We start from the raw sequence: 8,893 nt of genomic DNA on the forward strand, positions 1-8,893 counted from the left end.
CTCGGTATCCTGGCACTGTAAGCTTGGGTAGTGAACACCGGAGGATTAAGGTTCCTGTTGACAGTTATGTAAACCAACGCTGTGGCAGAACGGGCAGGGGACCCTCCATCTCTTGCTTCAATGCGCAGCTGAAGAATAACAGGTATGTAAGCAATAAGAAATTAGGTTCCTTTCACAATAGTGGTATACAACAATAATTACTGCATGTACAAAGAAAGTAAGTGAAAATTATACTTACTGTATAACGGAGATCATTTTCTGCGTCCAAAATAAGGTTCCTAGTGACATTGATTTGATTGTTGGCCAAACCAAAGTATATTGGTCCTTTCTCATCACCAATCACACGAAGTGTCACTTGGTTAAATGGACTCTGAAGTGAGAAGAGAAATGCATAGGTGTACTTGGCATGGTATGGCACTGTGAAACTTTTACAGTATAAAATGTCTGGCTGTGCAAAAATTTGTCATTAGGATTTAGTCATGATCAGATATGTTGATCATGGGTTCTAATCCCTGTTGCACTGTGACAATGGATTGTCAACACCATACCTTTGTCTTAAATGGCTAACATTTGGGACTCATATCACTTAATGCTGACATGCCACGGTGTAACTGATATGCTTTTTAAAGTGGCTCATAATCCACAGTCAGTCAAAATATTCTTGCTAAGCTTGGAAATTTGAGAATGTCCTTTGAGTCATACTGAAAACTGTTCAGAAGAGGAAGATTGTGTTCATGATAACTGCACTGTGAACCCGGTCTAATACTTACATTGACATCAGAGTCCTGTGCAACAACAGGTAGGATCTGTGACCCCACAGCTTGATCTTCATTGATTGTAACTGAGTAGGGGCTACCAACAAAGAAGGGGGCATTGTTGTTGCGGCGGACAGTAATTCTCACAGTTGCTCGTTGTGACTGCTCCCGGGATGGTACACCTTTGTCACGTACAAGAGCCTGGAACTCATACACTGAATCTGGGTTTCCTGTTAGAGGTCTCCTCAGAACAACATTACCAGTATCAGCCTCAGCACTGAAAACGTGAGACCGGTCGCAGAATTGGGAATCTGGGGCAAACCTCTACTGTGTTGTATGGGGGCTGAAATGTAATAAAGACGTTTAACATTGTGGTCAAAACCATATGACTTGACGCATAGCAGCATACATCACAGCCCAGAGAATTCCATCAAAGGTATAATTATACAGAACAGATCCAGTAGACCAGTCAGAAAACCTAGACCCCTGATTTCAGAAAAAGCCCATTTGTCCAAATACAAGAGAAAACTCCAGTAACATGATGAGCAAATTAGCCTGTGGCAGTAGTCTAATGATAGGACATCATTGTGTCAAAGTGTGTACATACCACAGAATCTTGGTCAGTGGCTGAGATGCTCAGAACTGCGTTCCTACTTCTGTAGTCTCATCAATCTCCGTAGTGAATAGCAACTGGCTGAAGGTTGGGGTGTTTAGGTTGCGATTGATGATGATCGACACCACAGTTGTGTTGGTCTTAGGTGGAACACCATTGTCAGAGGCAACAATTCTCAACTGTAAAATACATGTTTCATGTAAACCACCAGCTAGAGGTATTTGTTTATTAGCATTTATCTTTTCTCTCTCCAAAAATATTCCTTAAGTATACCAAAATCCTTGATCAAATACAAAATATAACACAAAATTAGTATCCTAATTATTGGACTATTCAGATTTGGGTTATTGTACTAATTCATATCACGTTATCAAATGCACAAGTATTTTCAGCTAATACAACAAAATAAGACCTACATAGAACCTGGTGTCTCGAATACTTTGTAGTGACTTGCCTCCTAATGATACTACCACCTGGTGTCACGTCGAAGTATGCAGGTGCAGTGCTGTCCCCAATAATTTCATAGCTCACACGGTTGAATGCATTCTGAAGGTAAAAATCATGTAATGCACTGAAATGTGTTCGTTGCTTTGCACTTGAATTTATCTAAGCAATGCCTTTAATTATATCATTAACACATGCTTTATCTCAGTTACTGTTATTTCCAAAATTGCAGTTAATGTATACTTTATAGCCTGCAAATGATACACAGATTGGTGAAAATTAAACCCTTATTCTGCTAATTTGCTACATCTCAATTGCCAGATACAAGAGTTAGTTTGCACCGATATTTCAGTTAACGTTTATAACTTCCTTCAGTTACTGAATGTTTTGTAATACACAACAGTAAACATGCTTACAATGTCGTCATCAACTGCCAGGACATTGACAATGTTGACATTTGCACCGATAGTCTCATCAATAGTGGCACTGTGTAAGGGTCATTGACCCAGCGTGGAGTATTCAGGTTGCGGATGACATTGACAGTAATGGTGGCAGTGGAGGGAGCAGGCCTTGTGGATCACCACCATCTGTGACTGCTACAATCAGCTGCAGAACAAATTAGAACAATTATTAATGTAATGGTTTTACAAAGGTATATACAAACATCAACACGAAAAAGGGCCTGCTATAACCAATGATCTCTGTACTTACTTGTACTGGCGAGTCTGGAGCGTGTCCTGAAGAAGAGAGGACTTGAGACGGATCTCACCACTGTCACGATTTATCAGGAAGTAGGTTGATGCAGTATTTTCTCCAATGATGGAGAAGAGCAGTGACCTGTATGGATCCTGGAGAGAACAAACAGTGAAATATCTCCATCTAAACATATTTTACACAAAAGAACTTTCATTTCCTCAAAAAACTTTTACAACTAGGTTCGCTCAATGTACCTTCCTCATAAATCTTGATAAATACAGAACTCCATTACAACACATTTGGAAGACAGGTCTGAGACCATCTCTAGTGTATGTGAATGCATATTCTTGTCCTGTACCAAAACTTAACTAAAATGAAATGAAATGACAAAACAAAGAACAACAAGCAATCCACATGATTATGAAGAACATGAAGTCCATGCAATTGTCTACAACAACAAAAAAACAACAACAACAAAACAAAACAAAACAACAACAAACAAACAAAACAGGAATGGAAATGTGACCCTAAAGCAGGTAAGTCATGTGTCTATCAGGTTGACATTATATATCTAAATGATCATCCTTTTACAATCACACTTGTAAGGTTCTTACCTGATAAATCTGCATCAAAGGCATCAACATCATAGATAAGGTAATCAAAGCCAATAGTTTCCAGTACTGTGGTGGAATTTTCAAAGAAGTCTTGGTCCTGAAGGATTTGTTAAGAACGTTGCATTGAGGTTACGATCAACTCCCACAGTAAATGTGTTGTAGGTCACACGCCCTTGGAGTTTCCTCCCATCTTGTGCTTTAAAACTGTTACCTGAAAAAGAAGAGACAATCGTATATAATCAAATCATAAACATACAAAGAAGTAATAAAAAGTGAATGGAAAAAACTGGGAAAACATCTCAACACATCTTGAAATACGACATTTTTTACCCCATATTGAGCTTTGGGAATCCAGTATAACAGCTTGTGTGAGAGTTATCTCCCCTGTTGTTGGGTTGATTCGGAATCTGTCGATGGTCACGCTGGCAATTCCATATGTGATTTCATTGTAGGGACTCTGAAACAATTACAAGATGAAATATATAACCGATAAGCATGAAAATAAGCCAACATTTACACACAAACAATAAGGAAATTAAATCAATGCTTGAGAAGGAATGTAAATCCCTTGTGTCTGGCATCAGTAGCAGTTACAGTGATAACTGGGGTGTTGGCTCCTGCTGTTCGGCAAACACAGTGGTGTCGTAAGGGATCTGTACAAACACAGGGGAGGCCTGGTTCCTCACAACGTTGATAGTGACAGATGCAGGTTGGGCTTGATGACAGAGGGCTGGCACCTCTATCTGTAGCTTGGACTGTCAGCTGAAGAACATACAGGCTGATTAGACAAACAGTCATTTTGTTTACAATCACTCTGAATATAACAAGGTCATTGCATGAAAATCACTCTGCTCAAATGTTGAATTAAACAATATGTCTTTTTTGTGTGTTTGATTTATAACCATCACCATATGATTTTAAATTCCCCTTGATCAGAAACATTAAATGATTGGGTTGAACACTTGTAGCTATAACCAAACGTTAGAACCAGTTCAATACTAATCAAAGATCAACTTGTACACAGGTGATGTAATGGGATACCTCTAGATGTAACCAATGTTTAAATATTATATCAAACTTTAAAATGCATATAATAAAGAAAGACAAATTACATTCTTTGATCAGATTCCTCTTTTCCCAAACAGTGCATGTGGATACATAAATAACTAACTCAATATAAAAAAACACGTCTCTTTCCAGTTACAAAGATCTATGAGTGTCAGAAATGTGAACAGATAACAGACAGAAGATAAGTCATTACAACAATTTCATAGAACAACATGGACATTCTATCACAACAGTAGTTCTTGGAGAGAGCTAAGTCACCTGATATCTTGTGTTGGAATCTTGGACAAGGTTATTGACCACTGTCACTTGTCTCGGCTATTAACATTGAAAAACGTCAGGGGCCAGATCCAGAGGCAGAGTATGTAATCCTCGTTGTAGTGGTTCTGAAAGAGAATGATTTGCACTCATAAAGAATCTAAAACAAACAAAACAACAAAACTCTTTACCTGGAATACAGACAATGTTATTCTGAAATCTATACTCATTTTTAACATATGTTTACCAATACACATAAAAGGACTAAGGAAATGTATTTTTTATTAAAATTGATATTTTATACTTATCCTGACTCATGCTTAGTTGCTTGTCTCCTTCTTTTTCTGCGAATGATAGTGGAACACTTGAATCCCCTTTGAAGCTCCCTTTAAAAAAAGCGGACGTAAAAATCACTCACCCAGCGTTATCTCCCTTTACATGTTTTTAAGGGAATCCGTCACATGACCCAACATGCTCTTCTCACTCTCTCCGACTAAATCGCCTGACACTCTGGATCAGGGAATCCAGAGTGCCATGAGGGAGGTTAGAGGGCTTACTACTCATAAGGCGCAGGGATAAGCATAAAATATCAATTTTAATAAAAAAAATTACATATTTTCCCGCATCCTGACTCATGCTTAATTGCTTGTAGAATCCACGGGAACTGGTGCAGGGTCAAGCCACTCTGATTCATTGCCGATTTACGTCCTGCATACCCCTGAGGGAACTTCTTATAGTGCTCTCGTTGATCCCTTCTTCCAGCCTCCTCTGATGAGTTTGGGGAACCAATAACTTGTCAGATTTCTGAACCGCTTCTCCTGAATATTGGGCGCGTGGATTTATATTGACTCCATGTCTCTTGATGCTGGCATCAAGTGGAGAAACGACCCTTCATCATATACGAGTAAGTCTCATAAGCATAGGGTCTTGTCACTCATGCTGGCTCCAGGTCTTAGACGTGCACATGGACTCTAAGCTCTAGCTCTTCCTCGAGCGTTGGCTTTTACAAGTCACGTGATAAAAGGATGAGATTCATCTCAGCACCTTTTGAGGAACCGTCAATTGTTGTGCTACACAACAAGAAGCCCAAACCGGTGAATGCCGAGACATCCTCGGTAGCAATGTTCTGAGGTAGTGGTTGGCAAACACCGCCCCTTACTTCCAATAGCAGCCCCTCCATTATTGTCGTCGATTGAGAAGTTTCATGTAGAGCGAGTAAGTCGATGCCAGCTCTGACTTCAAGAGGATTGGAGGCTCGTGGAGGCTCAAGTCCCGTTGCTTTATAGGGCTTTCACATGGCGACGCTCATCCATATTGGATATAGTTGTAACGTGAGATTTCTGTAGGCAGCGCTCCGTAGATAGAGGGATGAAAAGGCGCTTGAATTCAAGGTCTCCCTCGTCTCAGACTTTGTAGGTAGACTTTCAATGCCCTGGATCGGGCAAAGGATAGATCCCGAGTAATCCCTGTGGCCTGGGTTGGACTGCCGAGAAGCATGGACATGTGGAATTGTCTGTCTGGTTGATCAAGAAGTTGGTTCTTTGCTGCGAAGTCCCATCTCAATCCCAGATATATAATGCTGCTATGTGCATCAAAAGCTGCATTCGCTCAAAGTCCAGAGCATGTATTTCTGACATCCAAGCTGCTGCTGCTTTCAAGGTGACCAGGAACAGAGTTTTGCGTAAGCTAGAAACTCATAGGGATATCCCTTTCTAGTGGTTCGTTAGCGTCACTCGGTGAGATGCTGTGCAAGACTACGTTGAGATCCCCAAGCAGGCGCTTCTTTAAATGTCCCTTTTGTTGGTCTTCCAACTTAAAGTGAGCGTAGTAGAGCCAGTGCATATCTGGTACTTTGTCAGCTTAACACCCATCTTTCATGGTGATAACCGGTGCTGAGGGCCGCTAGGTATGTAGAGAGCATTGAATCTCTTTGTCTTAGATGACATAGGTATTCGGCCACTTGAGGATGTGTTGCTTTCAATCGCCTTGAAGTCCCTTCCTCAATCATATTTTCAAAACTCTGCCAATTTCTCATCATACAAGCTGTGGTAGTTTGATCTACGAGAGCTAGTGTGATCATGCTCGCTGGTCATAACATCCCTCTTTCTTTCAAGCAAGTTTTGATACGTTCCATGCGCGTAGCTGGAATACTGTTGGATTCCGTACTTGTTTTGGTGTATGGATGAATTATTAGGTTCTGCCACTCTGTAGTTTGGACTCTGGAGTTCTTTGCATGAGGATGGAGTCCACAACCTCGGGCTGGCCTGTAGGGCTTATCAAATCAATCACTGCAGCTTCTTCTGCCTGTTTGATTTTCTCTGCAACACCCGCGTATTAGACAAGGGAGGTGGAAACGTGCGCCATTTAGTCCGTCCCAGGAGATGCTTAGAGCATCTGTCGCCCATGCTTGTGATCCTGAACCGGAGAGACGAATGTTGGTATTCGGTTTGTTGAACCTTTATAGCAAACAGGTCTACTGAACGGATATCCCATCCTCCAGGCGATGCATCTGAATGCTTCTGGATGTAACATCCATTCCGGCCGGGTTGGTTGTGTTGGACGATATAGACGCTTATCGATTCTGGCTCTGGCAATGCTATTACGCTTTTAAGTCGACGTTCAGGGTTGTCTATTATATTGAACAGATGAGTTGAGGTCAAGAAGAGTCCTTGACCTGGTTGGATCCTTGTTTAGCTGGATGTAGAACGCCACTGTGGAGTTGTCCGCATGGATCATCAGTTGTGCTGCCTCCCTTAGTATGCTGGACCAGTGTAGTAAGGCTGCTTATTCCTTCTTTCCTCCTCGCAGCATGTTGATGTGCAGATTCTTTGCCCTGACCGAACCCATTTCCCCTGTTGCCACTCTTCATGTTCTAGGTGGTCTCCCTATCCTTCAAGTGATGAGTGTTGCACCGCTCTGCTAAGTAGGTTCCTCCCAAAACATTCGACTCGAGTCCACCACCATAGAAGAAATGGTTTCAGTCCGTCCGGGTATTCAAGGAGTTCAGACTGCCCAGGATGAGCCGCTCACAAACACTCTGTAGTGGGCTTAGTTGTAGCCTCTTCGCGCAAGGTCATGTCTTGTGCTGACGTGGAGAAATATCAAAGTAGGCTCTGCTAATCTCGTAGTGGTAACGAGAGAGTAGTGCTTTGAGATATAATTTGTTGTATCTTGACCCAACGCCCTTCTGGGACAACTATACGATTCTGCGACAGTGATGAGCCGTATTACTAGGAATTGCAGATCCTGTGTGGGTTCTAGCGTTCTGACTTCTGAGAAATTTACTAGACATCCTGAAGGCTTGGAGTGAGTAGCCTCATTGTGAAGCCTAGTTGCAGTCTGAGCTGACTGGGATCTTGGATGAGCTTGAACCCGTGAGTTCCAGGTAAAACGCGACCAAGGACCTCGAATGCATGTGGTAGATATGTACCGCGAAGATAATCTTGGTTGAATTTTTCTCATGTTGTAGATAAGTCGGAACTTTTCCTGGAAATTTTCTTCGGTACTCTACAGAAGATTGGGGAGTAAAACCGGTGTGACGAATTCTGTTTTATTTCTTCGATCAATTCCTTTCGAAAGTAGAGTTGCGGATAGCATCTAGTAGGTTCCTCCATTTGGTCGGCAGTATAGTTGTGGGCCAGAGAGTTGCTTGTCAATGGTGGTACAGCTTGTAGTCATCTCTTGTATCCTCCTGTGTAGGACCTGGGATTCCAGTAGCGTTGTAGACGTCCACCCACTGTTGAAGGTTGTATGGGAACGGGTGGGGTGGAAGACTCCAGTCGTTCCGGAACTCTGCCCTTCAGCGTTCAAAAGTTCCTAGCACCTCTGGGTGCCCTGTCTCTTCTCGGGTAACCTCTTGGAGTCTCAAGTTGGGTTTAATGAAAAGAATCCTTTGCCTCCTCTGGAGTTGCCATATTTCTTTCTCCTGGATCTCTGTAATATCCCTCGCGAACTCTTCGACTTCGTTGGAATAAGCGTTTCGACGCAGTAATCGATGGGACTTTGATCATCACATACTCCATTGACTCTTTCATTACTTCCTTTGGCCACGCCCTCAATTTCCCCCGCGAAGATATAGATGATGCTGACCGCGGAGTTTCCGCATAGTGATTCTTGGTGAAGCTTCACCCAAGTAATAGAAGACAGCAATCCTTGTCTTCCTTCAAGAGCGTCAGGGACCGCTGATGTGGATGCCAGATGTTCGGACATAAACTGATGATCTTTCTTTAAATAAGCAAATGCCGAGTAGATCATTTGTATCTTCTTCAGAGGTCGAAGGTGTCATTGATGGCTCTTGGACCTGGCATGACCAAAGAAGGCACCGCCTGGTAGCTGTGTCTAGTTGTGCCAACGCATTTATCCTCTACTCTATAAGTCCTATATCGAGGAGTCACGATCTTGTAGTTCTCATCTATCCTTGGGGCCTGATGAAGGGTTCCATGTGGTGA

The 8,893-nt window shown here is 42.1% G+C and overlaps 2 long non-coding RNA genes across 2 annotated transcripts; both read right to left on the reverse strand.

Moving 5' to 3' along the window:
• Window positions 1-6: 6 nt before the first annotated feature.
• Window positions 7-1,021, reverse strand: LOC124290499. The gene is made up of 3 exons (XR_006901951.1): window positions 771-1,021; window positions 239-370; window positions 7-128 (listed from the first exon to the last, which is right to left on the reverse strand). It is a non-coding gene; the product is annotated as an uncharacterized LOC124290499 (long non-coding RNA).
• An 819-nt stretch (window positions 1,022-1,840) lies between these two features.
• Window positions 1,841-2,290, reverse strand: LOC124290491. The gene is made up of 2 exons (XR_006901950.1): window positions 2,229-2,290; window positions 1,841-1,914 (listed from the first exon to the last, which is right to left on the reverse strand). It is a non-coding gene; the product is annotated as an uncharacterized LOC124290491 (long non-coding RNA).
• Window positions 2,291-8,893: the final 6,603 nt, after the last annotated feature.

The sequence above is a fragment of the Haliotis rubra genome, unplaced genomic scaffold (genome assembly GCF_003918875.1).
Source record: "Haliotis rubra isolate DU_JTF1 unplaced genomic scaffold, ASM391887v1 Scf468, whole genome shotgun sequence".
NCBI classification, from domain to species: Eukaryota; Metazoa; Mollusca; class Gastropoda; order Lepetellida; family Haliotidae; genus Haliotis; species Haliotis rubra.